Raw genomic sequence first — 14,647 nt, 5'->3', positions numbered from 1 at the left:
TATTTATATTGCAAATAATATTTTTTTAGAAATTTGTTTTTCAATTTTGATTTAAAATTATTTAAATAAATTACGGGTCAAATTTAATTCTCATATAAAACACTCTTGCTTCATCTTTGCAGAAAAAAATTGTAAAATCCTTAATAAAAACAAGAATTGCCGCAGCAGTTAAAAAAGTAAATTTTGTGCAAAAATTACCAATTTTTAATTATTTAAACAATGATCCCCTCATATGAATTATATACTTTCTTGAAAATCTCTTTTGTCTTGACCTAAACTTTAATAAAAAGTTTATTCCAACTTGTACGGAATTACATTTTGATTTTATTTTATTTTATTAGGCTAATAAGTGTAGAAATGATTTAAATTGAGAACAAAAATTGGACATGGATTACGATATCTACGGCGCATAGAAAGCTGTTTGGAAAATGCTAAAAAACAGAAAAAAACAGTAAATGAATTTGTACAGACAAAGGGGATACTGAATGAGACGTTGGAAAAATACTACAGAAAACTCTATAAAGGTGAAGAAGTCAATGACGAACACGATTAATGATTACAAAACAGAAGACAGGTATATTACTAAAGAAACTGCAGTAAAAGCGAGAATGAAAAGAATAGACGATCGCCAGATACTGATGGAATACCAAACGAACTGCTGAAATAGGACGGTCAGAAACTCACTAATTGTCTCAAAACATTGTTTAACAAAATCTGAGACAGAGCAGAGAAAACACAAGATTGGCACACCTGTATCAAAATACCGATTTTTAAGAAAGGACAAAGAACATGTCCGGACAACTACAGATGAATAACTCTCTTAAATACGGCAATGAAGTTATTCACAGGCATACTCAAGGATAAATTGGAATCACAGATAAAGAACAGAGAAGAACAGCAAGGATTCAGAAAAGACACGTCGACGACGGACGCAATGTTTGTCATGAAACAGGTGAAAGAGAAGTCGATAGAATATAACAAACCCGCATATATTTGCTTCGTAAATCTAAAAATAGCATTTGACAGAGTCAGACTTAGTGGTATATTACAGAAGATTAAGCAAAAAGGGATACTGGCAAACATTGTGAAAGGCATAAAACAAATGAACAATAACAACACGACAAAAATTAAAACAAATGACACCACTACGGCCAACCTACGAATACTTTGTGGGCATTTTTATTCAATATGCTAATGGATGAAATAATAGAAGATGTGGAATCGCTACAACTAGGATACAGACTCGGTCACAATAGAAACAGTATATAGTATGCTATGCGGATGATGCAGTCCTGATTGCAGAGGATGACCTACAAAGATAACTTTATCGATTCTATCAAGCATGTCGACGACTCAACATGAACATATCCATGCATAAAACAAAATGCATTATCATTGCCAAAGATCCAATTAAATGCAAGCTCGTGGTAGCGGGGAAACCCATAGAAGAGCTAAAACAGTTCAAATATCTAGGTGTAGATTTATCAAGTTATCATGACCCAGCCAGAGACCTAGAGGACAAATGAAAAAGGCCGCAGTCATGTCCGGATGTTTGAGAAATGTGATCTGGAATAACCCTTATATGAGGATGTTCAACAAAGTTAGAATAAAGAGCAAAACTAATATAAAATAATTCAGTGTAAACTAGGGTAACCAAATCATAAACTTGAAAAAACGGGACACATCCAAGGCACAGTAGCGCACTGAAAGACAAGTTACCCCAGGGCATATATTTTTCATATGCCCTGGGGGAAAGGGGGTTTAACCCCCAAAACCAACCCTGTGTGCACCACTGCCAAGGAGGGTTTGGAGCGATACCCAAACAGGTAGGGGAGATTGAAACATGGTCGTTTAGCTAATTTGGGACCTATAAATCTTTCTCAATTTACCTTTGAATGTGTAATTTACGTACGATCAAGACTACGAAACAGACAGAAAATTAAAAAACTCCGCCAGAATGACATGGATCAACAACCCGTCAGAACAAAATAGGGAAGAATACAAAATAGGGAGAAAGAAAGCCAACTCTACAAATAACAAGAAGAAACATGACTGGTTTCGCTGGAGGATATTGAAAAAGACAGAGAAAACCATCAAATACAACAATTTTACAAAAAAGTCAGAGCAACAAAAAATACGCCCAGCATTAAAACAAGAGGACTAAAAAACAAAAAAAAAACGTGTTTGAAGACAAACAGATCAGCAGATAACGACAAAGTAGAAATTTAATTTTCACAGAAGAAGACGTACAAAAATAAATAGTAAAAACCTAGAAAAGGGAAAAACAGCAAGAGAAGATGAAATAACAGTGGAATAAAATACGGAGGAAGAGAGAAAATAGAGAATATAAAGAAATAAACCAGCTAATACAACAAATATGAACAAAACAAACTACCAGGTATCAGCCGATTGTAACGCAGTTATTATAGTACAATAGTACAAAATAGCAGGTATTATTGTACCTATACAGTATGGTGTAAATGAAAGGAATACATTCGTTATTTCGTAAACAGGCGACTTTAAGAAAAAATCCCGAAACAAGTCGATTTTTATATTTGTCGATTTTTATATCGAATTTATTCCTTTCATTTGCACCATACTGTATATAAATAAGGAGATAGGGAGGAGTGCGAAAATTACAGAGCAATAACTTTATTAAACACCGCATATGACATTCTAGCAAACATACTAAACATAAAACAAATCATGCGCTGAACGAATATTATTAGAAGAATACCAGAACGGCTTCAGACCGGGGAGGTCGACGATTAATTCCATACGTACAGTGGACCAGTGGAGCAAATAATTCAAAAATCGAGAGAATACAACAGAGAAATGCACCTAATATTCATGGATTTCAAAAGCGCTTTTGATACAATGAATCGGATGAAAATGATGGAGTAGCTTGAGAATGTTGGAATCCCAGAAAAATTAAGACATATGCTAACAATGAGCCTAAAGAACACCAGAGCAAGGATCAGTTTCAACGGAACAACTTCTAAGGAGATTAATTTAAACAAAGGCGTGAAACAAGGTGACTCTATCTCTCCGACATTATTTAATCTGATATTGAAAGTAATCATAAGGAGGACAAACTTTGCAAACAAAAACATTATTACAGATCAGCTTCAACTAGTAGCATATGCAGATGATCTAGTCATCATAGCAAAGGCGAAGATGAGACTTATAAAAGCCGTTGCAAAATTACATAAGGAAGCGAAGAGAATAGGACTAGAAATAAACCAACACAAAACAAAATACATTACTATAGGGAAGAATGACACAACAACTCTAATATATAGAAATAAGTAATAACACAGAACCATAAATTTGAAACTGTATCCACCTTTAGCTACTTGGGAGTAACAATAGGGAAAACCGGAAAAGAGAGAGAACAGAGGAAAGAATCCTGAAAGGAAGAAAAACATGGAATCAATAGAAATCTGCTGAGAAGCAAGACTCTACGTATAATATGAATCTTAAGACCTGTTGTTACATATGGGATGGAAACAACGACGATTGACAATAAAGATAAAGATAGCCTTCTGAAAGAAAGAAAAGTAATGAGAACAATATTGGGCCACAATGTAACAAACGAGGGAGAAATAAGAATGAAAACATATGCCAAAATTGAAGAAAAATTAAAGAGAGAAAATATAGTCAGATATAAAAAATCAACCCAACGAAAATACGGGACATTTAGGCGTCCCGTGAGACTTTTTCGGGACCCCGGGACAAATCGTTAAAAAGCGGGACAATCCCGTTTTTACGGGAAGTTTGGTCACCCTAATGTAAACCGATATTAAGAGACGTCTTATATTTCAGTTCGTTCAGTGAGTCCCATAAACACCCTTACGTACGTTTCACTCTCATTACAGGTCTTCGGAGGGTGTATATATGACCATCTCTGAAGGAACTGAAACAAATCATTTCATTACAGCCATTTTCGGACTTTGCTATGCTTATAAAAAATAGGGCCCATCTGACGGTATCCCGATCAGGGGCGGATCCAGAAAATCGATTAGGGGGGCACAGAGGGTACAAACTCAAGGAGTCTGGAATATACCCCGATAAAATCTATTCTATCTAGTGTATTTTTGATCCGTCTGGGGGGGAGCACGTGCCCCCGTGCCCCACCCCTGGATCCGCTACTGATCCCGATACATATTTTCTAATCTAATGTAATTTTATCAACAATTTTACGACATCAAAAAGTTATTTCCATGTCAATAAATGTTACGAATTCATAAACAGATTTAAAAATAGCAATTTAAAAGGAAAGGTGCAATGTCAAACTATTTCTATACCAAATGTTAACAGCATGTAAAAATAACAAAACCAAACGTTTTTATTACTCTAGCACCGTTATGTTTGTATTGCATTAAAAATTTCTTTTTCATTTATGACTAATTGTTTATATACGAACAATGTTTATACTACGAATAATTGGAAATGTATGTAAAACTATTTTTATGTAAGCCCATTCACAAAAATAGAAAGTATGTAAAACGTCTCTCGCTGACAAGAGAATGAGATGTTAACAGGATATTATCAAAAGTAGGCGACGTTTGTTTTTGTAATGTAAAATGATCTAGTACACACATAAAGAAAGAGGCGTCTCAATACATAACCCAAAACAGTGGCGCCATTTAAACATTAAAACCCGATTGACTACTTTATCCTTTTGTTATTTTATCTTTAAATACTGTAAAGTAACGTAAATTTAAAATTATGTAGTTTAAAATAGTGTTCTTATTCTTGCACTTCTTATTTTTATTAAAAAATATAATGTTTTCGAACAGAAATTAAATCAAAATTATGAATTAGCATAGATGAACGGAGCACTCTCTGATCGAAAATCGTTGAAGAGCCAAAACGAATCGAGCCAAAACGAAACAAAAGTTAGATGAAGAGTTCAAATATCGACTTCCAGTTCTACTTCCGCTCACGTTGGGTGAAACCTAGGACTTACTAAGTACAATTGCTTGTTAACCATTGGACAGTAGCATCTCATTTTGGGATGCCACACTTTGCCAAAAGCCTGCGCTATATCGAGAAATATAACAGAACAGACTTTTCTCCTCTATAGAGCTTTTTCTACTGTAGGTATATGTTGTTCTATGCACCTGACCTATCGTTGAGAGACTTTGTCGAAAACAAACTGATGATTAGGAATTAAATTTTTTCTCTCTATAATCGGTTTTAGCCTCTTCAAGAGAAATTTTTGGTATAATTCTAACATGACAGAGAATAATGAAATATGCCTGTATCAAGAAATTTCTTGTGGAGTTTTTGTTGTTTTTTTTTTCATGGAAGCCGCCTCTTGTATACCGTTCGTACTGCAGCCAGTAGGCTTATGGTACAACTTCCATTTATTCATGATACCCGTTTCAGAATTCTGGAACCCTGTACCAGTTTCTATAGGTCTAGTGGATGGTTAGCACCTATTTTTGGAGTCACTGGGTAGTCTCCAAAAAGTATTTTCCACCTAATTTCTAATATCTCGCAGTTATACAAGACTTTTCTGGTTCTCCGCAATAGAGTCAGCAGCTTCAAAGTCTCCACGAAACAGTCCTATTGTATGCAGGTGTCCCTTAATTGGCACATGCCCAGTAAAGACGCCTCTTATGGCTCTGAGCCAGTGGTCAGCAAACTTCTTAGCCAAAGAGCCAAATATAAACATTACAACAATTTAAAAAAATTGGTAGCCAAATCTGCTTGTTTAGTACACTTTTTTTTACACTAGTTAAAGTCAGGTCACTTTCTGAGTAAGTTCGGTTTGTATGTTGTTTTTATTTTTAGGCATGATTCCAAGTTCTTATTAGTAAGACGACTTCTCAGTTTACTCTTGATAGTGTTCATATTTGAAACATATTGTTTGCATATATTATGTAGAACCGAAAATGGACAGAACATCAAACGCGAGATTTTTCAGCTGATCGTAAGAGTGAACATTACTATTCCAAGCGATGAAAATGATCATCTCTTTTTTCTCCAGGTCATTCAAAGGAGACCACTTTTGTTGTCAACTAAGATCACATTTTTCTTCTCCAATATTTCCAATTCAACACAAATACATTCTAATTTAGAGTATCTACTTGTTTATTTAAATCCAACAGTAACTGAATTCCAAAGCTACCAATGTCAATTTTAAAAGGAGAAAATTTCAACTTGGTTATCGTAGCAAGTTTTGTTATAGATTTCCTTGAATGTTGCTTTAAAACCTTTCTAGTGATGAGGTGAAATGCAGAAGTTTTTTTTGCGTCTATATTTTCTTTTATTTTCATTTTTTGGATTTATTTTATTTCCTCCTGGGCAGGGAGTTCTCAGTTTATTATTCCGTATCCTTCATTTGGTTGTAGAGTACTTTCTTGGTGATTAGCAAACGTGTTGGTCTCTTGTGTATTGTTTCTTGTACAGCTACCAGTATTATTTCTAATCGGTGGATTCTGTACGATTGAACTTTTTAATCGTTTGGTAGCCTTCGACAGCCAATATCCAGTAGTAGTAGTACTATCTTTTGATAGTTCACTTAAGTAGATCTTAACCGATTGAGCTAATTTGCTTGGTCTAATTATAACCAGAATAGATCTCTTAGCTTTCTCAACATCAGTAAAAAGAAGATCCGGATTTTGACGGGAATAATGACCGGGCATTGCCGGTTAAGAAGTCACATGAAGAAGCTAGGATTGGTAGATGAAGCAAAATGCAGATTCTGTGAGGAAGAGGACGAAACCTCAATACACATACTCTCAGAATGTCCTGCATTGCAGAACTCCAGGGCCAGATACCTAGGGGCACATGAAATAGAAGAGGAGAACCTGCCTGAATTGAAGCCCGACGATGTCCTAATCTTTCTTAGGAAAATAGGACTGGAAGAGCTGCTATAGGTCTGAGAAAACATCAGACTCATGGCAAGCAAGGGGGACACAATAGATCCTACGGGTCGCAGTGTACCTATCACCCCTATCTACATACATACATACATACCGATTGAGCTAATTTGCTTGGTCTAATTTGCTTGGCCTGGATCCCGAGTACCAAAAAAAAGATGATTAATAGCCAGCTGAAAATTTGTTAATAGCTTAAGGGTGTCTAGTCGTACAAACTTTGATGTACGGGAACACTGGAACAGGGGAAGTTTTAATTGTGGAATAGGTTAAAAATTTGGAACGTCAGACTACGAAAACGTCCCATGTATTTTGTCGGACAGAACTTCCAATTGATTTGTCATCCTTTCATTAAACTCTCATGCAAAAATCAGACTGCTATTTAACACCAACATAATTTCTGTCATTTGACATGTTCTACGTGTCGGACTTATTAAAATGCCCAGTTGGTGATAAATACAAGTCTGTTTTTTGCATGAGAGTTTAATGAAAGGGTAGCAAATTAATTGGAAATTCTGTCCGACAAAATACATGGGACGTTTTCATAATATGACGTTCCAAATTTTTAACCTGTTTCACAATTATAACTTCCCCTGTTCCAGTGTTCCCATACATCAAAGATTATCCGACTAGACACCGTTAAGCTTTTAACAAATTTTCGGCTTGCTATTAATCAACTTTTTTTTAGTACGCGGGATCCAGGCCTATAAGCGACTCATTAACTTTAGTACTACGCGAAATTTGATAGTAAGATGTATCAAGCCATACTATTTTGATCAATTCCGTAATCTAATCTAAGATCGAAAAAGGTTTTCAGTTACACTTTAGCAGTTACGAAAATAGTTTTATATTATGATTAAATGAATGTCTTTCAGGCCACTCTGTAGCAACATCTATTTTATTAATAGTAATCCAAGGACATAATTATATGAATAGTGATATATATTTCGCAATTACTTATCTAAATCTACTCTTGACAATAGCAAAAACTGCACCCGTCTCTTATTTGACCTCGTTTGCAATTTAACGCTGCATAGACAAAGAATCATCTAATGCTAATACCTCCAGGCGATACCTTAATGCTTCATGGTACCGTGCTAGCTAAAATTAGTTAAAATTAGACAAAATTGATTCATTAGCGGGAGTCGGTTTGTTTAAACTTCAGGAACGTCAATTAGAAGCCACTTAATGTTTTCTTTAGTAGTAGGAAAGAGGAAGATCGAATGGACTAACGAGAATTGTAACATTGACAATAATAACGGTTCTAGGTCGCGTTTCGCGTTGCGTTAATTTATAACGGTTAATCATATAATTTGTCGTGTAGTCTTGTAACTGTCTTGCAACAAAAAAGGTCGTTAACAACACGCTATTTTTATTTATGTAATTAAAGTGATATTTCTATGAAGATCTACTTAAAATAATCTTTAAAATAATAACTAAAACAGATTCATAATTATTACTCTGTATTCTTGACATTATTTGAATTTATCTTCTTTTCGAATATATCAGTTTGCTTATTTATCGACGAATGATCCTTGTTGCGTATATTGTATTGAATAGTTTCCCCAAAATATCCAGATTTTTCGTTGATTTGTTTAGTTTTCATCAGCCTTATTACACAAATGACCTCTGTTAACTGCGGGTTCTACATCTCGACTTTAACTTTGACTAATGCAATTTTCTATGCCAGCCTTGAAATAATTGTTTATCTAGCAGTATGTTTAATTCTTTACTTATTCTTTTTCTTAAAGGTACTTAAAGGTAAGCATGACGTTGAACATGCCTTAGCCATCTTAACTTAAGCTCTCTTATTTTGGCTTCCGTTATTGTCATTTAATTTATTCCGGCCCAACTCTATTGCACGAATTCTTCACCTATTTCCTGATTATTCTGTAATACTGATGCTAGGCAGGGCTGCTTTATCCATTAGGCAGTATAGGCAGTTGCCTAGGGCGGCACATTATGAGAGGGCGGCACAAATACTGTACAAAAAATATTTGTATATAAAAATTATGAATCTGGGTTCTGTCATTAAAGAGTATGACGCTCTTTCAAATTACTTTACCGCAAGGAAGCCAAAACATTGTGCCCAAATAAAACATATAAAGAAATAAGAAAGAGAAAAAGAAAAATTCAATTTGACGAGGGCGCCGATGATGAACTAAACTTTTCAGATAGTGGTGAGATGAAAATCCACACGTTATATTATAATCGACACTCTGATAAGAGACCTGAATAGACGTCTGGAATCTTAGCGACTTATTTATCAACGTTTTTGTGTTATTAACAGATTTGCCAAAATTAAGCAATGAAGAAATTATTAAAGAAGCTGAAAATCCGGTACAAAATAAAGACGACCAAGTTACATAATTCGTGCATGAATGCATTTGCATTTTGATACCACAATAAAATCACCAATTGACATATTTTATCTTAATATTTAAAGAGAGTTGGTGCAGTCACTGAAGGTGGATATGAGCTATTACCTTCGATTTCGTTGAACCTCCATCGATTTGCATGAAAATTTGGTGAGCGGTTAGAGTGTTAGAGGATATCTCAAGGAACAAAGATGACATGGTGTCAACTTGCGCTCTTACCCTGGGGGTGGAAAATTATTGTATTAAAAATATCCCCAGAATTCGATAGAGGGGCAAATTCTAAACAAAATTTGTTACATAAAGTTATTAAAATAAATCAAAACTTTTTGAGTTATTAAGATCAAGGATTTTATTTTTTTCTGAGAAAATGTGAGAAAATGTTTTTAACCGATTTATCATAAATAACTCAAAAACTATAAGATTTTACAAAAAGGTTATTACTACCAAAATTGAATCTAATAAAAAATGAAATAAACTCCTTACTAAAAAGACCTTTTAATGTTAACTAAAAGTGAGTTATAGGTAATTGAATGTATATTTTTATGATGCATTTTATAACATAACCTTATTAAACATTAATTTGTCAAAGTACTTAAAAATATCTATCAAATGAGCCCCCGAACAAGTTGATAGCATTAAAATTTATGCACCAAATATTTTTCAAAATTTATCTTTTGAGAATTTTTCCAAAAAAATTATTGTTTTTCTTTTAATCACTCCGTTAATTTTTACGATATCAGGTTTGCCTTAACACCATTTGAAAGATAATATTATTACTATTAAACCACGTTGGATTTAATGTTTTAAACCCCTTACTTATTTTTAAAATAAAAGGTTAAATGGCCCCTGTTATATGGTTCTCGCAGCAAAATTTAAGCTTTAAACGTTTCTATCTCGGTTACTTTTTACCCTATAGTTATATACCCTATAGTTTTATATAGTTATATAAAGTTAAAATATTTGATACAGAGAAAACTAAGATTTGGTTATACATAATATATAGTATGGTATAGTTAGACCCAAACCCAGACATCCAAAGTGAAAGTTATCCTCCAACACCGAATTGTTCTATATGGTCCACATAATGTTCAGAAAAAAGTCACACCATTTTGAGCGTCGGGTTTAGGGGGAAGAGGGTGAAGAAATCTGTAAATTCGTAGTTTTTTAGATTTTTCGTCAATATTTCTAAAACTATGCGGTTTAGCATGAATAACCCTCTATACAGAATTGTTCTACATTAAATTTGAAATAAAAAAGGTCCTATGCATAACCCTTCTAAAATGAACGGTTCCAAAGTTACAGAGGTAGTATAGTATAATTGGTCCAAAAAAGGCCTAACCCAGACATCCAAAGTAAAAATTTTCATTCAACACCAAATTGTTCTATATAGTCCACATATTGTTCAGTAAAAAGTTACACGATTTTGGGCGTCCGGTTTGGGGGGGGAGATGGGGGAGAAGTCGGTAAATTAGTGGTTTTTTTTTAGGTTTTTCGTAAATGTTTCTAAAACTATGCATTAGCGTAAAGAATATTCTACAGAAAAATGTTCTACATAAAATTTAAAACAAAAAAGGTTCTATACATAATTGTTATAAAATCAACGGTTCCAGAGTTACGGAGGGTGAAAAGTGGAGGTTTTCGATACTTTTTATATTTACCGATTTCTCCACCCTCTCCTCCCCAAACCCGACGCTCAAAATGGTGAGACTTTTTTCTGAACATTATGTGGACCATATAGAACAATTTGGTGTTGGAGGATAACTTTCACTTTGGATGTCTGGGTTTTTGGTATAGTTATACCATACATTGCCCAAAGAATATAAAAAGTATCGAAAACCTCGACTATTCACCCTCCGTAACTCTGGAACCGTTGATTTTATAACAATAATTGTTATATCATAATTATTATGCATGGAACATTTTTTGTTTTAAATTTCATGTAGAACATTTTTGTATATAACATTGTTTACGCTAAAGCATAGTTTTAGAAATATTTACGAAAAACGTAAAAAAACTACTAATTTACCGACTTCTCCCCCATCAATCTTATTCTCAAACTGGACGCTCAAAATGGTGTAACTTTTTACTGAACAATATGTGGACCATACAGAACAATTTGGTGTTGGAGGAAAACTTTTACTTTGGATGTTTGGGTTAGGCACTTTTTTGGACCAGTTATACTATACTACCTCCGTAACTTTGGGACCATTCATTTTTTTAGAAAGATTATGCATAGGGCCTTTTTTATTTCAAATTTAATGTAGAACAATTTTGTGTAGCGAAGGTTGTTTATGCTAAACCGCATAGTTTTAGAAATATTGACGAAAAACGTAAAAAACTACGAATTTATCGATTTCTCCCCCCTCTCCCCCCCAAACCTGACGCTCAAAATGGTGTGAATTTTTTCTGGACATTGTGTGGACCATATAGAACAATTTGGTGTTGAAGGATAACTTTCACTTTGGATGTCTGGGTTATGCCAACTTTTGGATCAACTATACTATACTAATATCACTTTTTACGTATATTGAGTATGTTTGGAGTATTATCAAAAGAAAATGAAAATTACGATAATTTTAAAAATTCTGATTTTTTTAAATTATATTTTTTTTAATATGCATTCTAAACCAGTAGAAATTGTTGAAATCATTATTTATGCTAATATAAAGAAATTCTACTGAGGATTACTATAAATTTTAATTTTTGTGAAAATGGCGTATGTTTTATTTTTCACTTTTTCCTAAAAAGTTCTAAAGGGTTCTCTTATTTTCATCATAACTTGCTTAATTGTGATGATATTGACTTCTACTAGCACTCATTTGATAAGTACTCTGAAGTACTTTGACAAGTCTTTACTAGGTATATTTTATAAAATGCATATTTTTGCCGTTATTTAAGCTTGAATACTTAGATTTAAGTACCTACTCGTCGAAAAAAATATACATTAGTTTAACCATAACTCACTTTGAATTAACATTAGTTTAGTTCTTTAAGCAAGGAGTGTATTCAGCTCTTTATTATCTTCAATTTTGATAATTATAACTTTTTTGTAGAAGCTTATAATTATTGAGTTCTACGTGAAAAACAGCTTTAAAATATGCATTTTTTTACGAAAAAATAAAATGTTTGATCTTTAATAACTCAAAAAGTATTGATTTATATTAATAACTTTATATAACAAATTTTGCTAAGAATTTGTCTCTCTATCGATTTATGGAATTATTAAAAAAGTAATAATTATCATCCTTGAGAAGGGGTGACATTCACCACCACGGTAAAAGCGCAAGTTGGCATCATGTCACCTTTGTTCCTTGAGGTATCCTCTAACTACTCACCAATTTTCATGAAAATTGATGGAGGTTCAACGATATCGGAGGTGAAAACCTTCAGTGACTCCACTAAGTGGAATGAAAGATAGTTTCCCTAATTTTGACATTGCTTTGCACATTTACTTGTGCATCCCAGGTGCCAACGTGTCCGCTGAAAGGTCATTTCCGAAAATGTCAAGAATTAAAAATAATTCCTTATCAAGTATGACGCAAGATCGTGCAATTTGTCGATTTTGTCAACATAAATTTTTTTTTGAAAAGTCTTTTTTGAAAAGAAGTCTCTGATGTGATCGAACTGGCATGACAATTTTTTCTGTTATAGCTATATACACATCGTAGTTAAAATCCATTTTTAGTGTTTTTGCAAATTTCTGCAATTTTTTTCGCAAAAATGGTACATGGTTGAAGGGCGGCTACTAGAGAATTGCCTAGGGCGTCAATTGGCCTAAACGCGGCCCTGATGCTAGGTATTTAAAACAATTAATTTTACCCTCATTTTTTCATCTAAAGTTATCTTATTTTTAGTAATCCATTTTTGAATGAATATTTCTTATACTGTCTATATTTCTATAGATTTTGTCCTATATATAATTTAGCTATTCCGTTTACTATTCTTCTATCCCATTCTTTCCTGTTTGCTGGTTTATTTTTCCAATTGGATATTTTAAGTTCTTGTATTTTTCAGCATTCTTCCTCCACCTCTTTTTAGGTCTACCTTTCTTTTTCTTTCCTCCTATTCCTCCAGTTATTACCTATTCTTTTGGATAGACTCGAGTTTGTCTTCCTTTGGATATGTCCCAATCATCTCAGTTTTTGTGATTTTATGATAACAACAATGTACGGTTCTCCATATATCTTCTCTAGTTCTATATTTGATCTTTTTTTCCACATTTCATTCCATAGTTTTGCTACAAATAGTTTTTTGGGGACTTTTCTTTCCCACAGTTGTAGGATAACTTGTTCGGATTTGTTCATCCTCCATCTTTCACTCGCCACTCGCATATAATGCTATAGCTCTTATCACTGTCCTATAAATTATTATCTTAGTCCTTCCAGATATGTTTTAATTTCTTAATATGTAACTTGCTTAGAGCAAAGACACAACGATTACCAGCCATAATCCGAATGTTGCCCCTAGTAGGTGTTGGAATATTTCTACTTTTTCTATTTATTTATTTCTATCTCACTTTCGCTTTTAATCTTTTTAGTATTTCTTTTACTTATTGTACACTTCTATCAGTACTATGTCGTCAGGAAATGCTAGGCATTGGTGTTTTCGTTAATATACAAGTCTTCTTTTGCTGACTCCAGGTTCTTTAACAACTTCAAGAAGGATACTGAACAACAGTGATGAAAGTGGGTACCCTTGTGGGACCCCCTCGATATTATTAATAATTTATCCTACTACTTTTATTTTTTTAGCTATTCTCGTTTTTGTTCTAAATTCCTTTCAGTGTTTGGTACTAACACTACATCATCAGCATACATTAAGTGTCAGGGAATGGTACCCTGTAGTTTCCAACTAATCTGATTTAACACTAATGATAGTAAATAACGACTAATCACTAAGCACTGAAGTAATCTTCCACATGAAAGTTATCAGTATCTTTTACATCCTCATCCTAATATCTATTAGTTGTTACTCCGTCATACATGTCTTTCACAATTTTCACACACTCACCAAAAACTCAGCTTTTTATTTAGCGCTTAAGAACCTTTCGAGGAACTCGATCAATTATGCTGTCTTAAGATTAATCAATACTATGTTTGTTGAATATCTCTTTCTTTATCCCTATATTTTGAGGAATAGGAAATGAGGAATAGGTTGAAGAGCCTTGTGCATTATTTCGAACTATTCAGCATCGATAAAAAGATTGACTTATAAATACAGATTTAAAAAAACTTTTTTTGAAACTGAAAGTCAAATAGAAAATACAAAACTCCACTGAGGACGTCGTAAGACAGAAACAGCTATCTGGAGATTGTGTATTGCCTCTGAATCGAAACGAAAAGTATACTGTCTTTTTCACTTTTACCTCTACCCAGATTT

General features: G+C 33.6%; 2 protein-coding genes across 3 annotated transcripts in view; both read left to right on the top strand.

The window, feature by feature from the left end:
* The window catches only part of LOC114340427 (uncharacterized), a 643,253-nt gene that overhangs the window by 41,233 nt on the left and 587,373 nt on the right, over positions 1-14,647 (top strand). The gene's annotated exons all lie outside the window — the stretch shown is intronic.
* Positions 1-14,647, top strand: part of LOC114331213 (G-protein coupled receptor Mth2-like) — a 680,964-nt gene that overhangs the window by 444,801 nt on the left and 221,516 nt on the right. The window lies entirely within an intron of this gene.

Source organism: Diabrotica virgifera, chromosome 7 (genome assembly GCF_917563875.1).
Source record: "Diabrotica virgifera virgifera chromosome 7, PGI_DIABVI_V3a".
NCBI classification, from domain to species: Eukaryota; Metazoa; Arthropoda; class Insecta; order Coleoptera; family Chrysomelidae; genus Diabrotica; species Diabrotica virgifera.
The sequence above is the reverse complement of the archived record's forward strand: the minus strand, read 5'-3'. Positions and strand labels throughout refer to the sequence as shown.